Genomic DNA, 1870 nt, shown 5'->3' with positions numbered 1-1870 from the left:
GAATTATACTTTTAATTTCTATATATTTAAGATTTAGATCAGAATATATTTACATTTTTGTATATTTATTTAAAATTTGATATGTTATTTTATTATAATTCGGTTATTTCGATTGAACCGGTTGAACCTCTAAACTGATGAACCAGTAGTTCAAGCGGTTTGATGACTGGTTCGGTTTTCAAAATCTTGCTTTTAACACTTTTGTGGCGCCCACCCAGAATGCAGAAAATCCTCACCGACGTCCCTCTCCTACTGTCCATGTTGCATATCTGGAAGGAATAGTCGACGGGTTGGTTGACTCGTCTGAGGAAGACGAGATTGAGGATGATAACGGAGAGGAAGCAGAAGTTATTCCAGAAACCCAACCGCTTGAGGGCGATAGGGTTATCCCAACTCGGGCCGAACTGATAAATGTGATGGGGGTAGGAGGTCTTTCTAGTAGCACCCCCGACCACTATCTGCACCTTAGTCTTGGTCCAATGAACTCGACTACCGCGGAGGACATACCGAGCAACTATTCTTTGACCGGTGAAATAGAGCTAGAGCTTGGTTTGAAATTCCTGAATAAAGAAGCATCTATGCTTGCTGTTAAGAACTACAACATCCATAGAAGTGCAGAATTCAAAGTGGTAGAGTCAGATCATACTCGATTCTTCTTAGATACGGTTCAAGCATCTGCCTCCTAATCTCCATACTTGAATCTGCTTCATCTGAAGTAAAAATGTCGACTAGTGTCCCATGCGGAGTCAACACGCGTGCCGGCTGAAATAGAAAAGCATAAAAAAACAATTATTAAATTTGCAACAATTGTTATTATCATCAACAAATTTTTATTCATTAGTAAAAAAAAACGCACCTTCGCATATAAATGCGCAGAAATATGAAATTCATCCAACCTATTAAGATTTTCTTCCACATTAATTCCACTACCACTCATTTTTATGAATTAAAAAAAATAAATCTCCACCACAAAAAAAACTTTTTTTCCCACCATAAACACAACAACACACTAAACCCCACTACTTCTCTCCTATTTTCTACCCTTCGAATTGGTCCCCTCCCCTTCACCCCCTTTTATATTGCTTCAGCCACAACACTACAATAAATTGCCTCCCAAACTACCCACTGCATGCTAGTACGAGAACTGTCGCTAGTGGGAGTTGCTGCCTTCACTGCCGCGTCAACATTTCGTGCCTGCCATAAGCGAAATGGCCCATTTCGTGTGTGCCTCCACTGAGGTAGCCATTTCGTGTGCGCCATTCCCGAGCTTCCCCATTTCGTGTGTGTCATAGCTGAGGTCTCCCATTTCGTGGCTGATGCACAAGAAATGGCCTATGTCAGATGGCATACCTCATTTCGTGCTCACCATTCTTGAGATGGTTCCTCTACCCATTTCGTGGCTGACCTTTGCGAAATGACTATGCGTATTTGAGGAGGAGTTTCAAATCGTGCGTATAATGGAAATTAAAGATTTTTTCTTGCGCATTTCAGTAAAAAAGCCGACGAGGAGTGTACTAATTTAAAATTTTATATGTTTTTAATTTTTGTGAGCATTAATTTAAATATTTTGGCTTTTAGAAAAATAATGTATTGATTTTAAATTGGCAGTTTTAAATTAAGTGATACGCTTAGTCATTCACTAGTTAGTGAGTTAATATCGCTTATCTCTCCTATTATTTTGAAACCAGGCACTGGATTCGATGGTTCCAGAACATTTAAACTATTAAATGATGCTATAACAAAACATATTTTTTAAGTTTTTTTATAACTGTTAAATAGTCCTTATTTAATTTTAATTACAAATTAATCCCTTATATATTATTTAATTATAAAATCTATTTTTTATTTTATAAATAATTATTTTATCATT

Source organism: Arachis ipaensis, chromosome B04 (genome assembly GCF_000816755.2).
Source record: "Arachis ipaensis cultivar K30076 chromosome B04, Araip1.1, whole genome shotgun sequence".
Classification (NCBI taxonomy): domain Eukaryota; kingdom Viridiplantae; phylum Streptophyta; class Magnoliopsida; order Fabales; family Fabaceae; genus Arachis; species Arachis ipaensis.
This window is presented reverse-complemented; position numbering follows the sequence as displayed.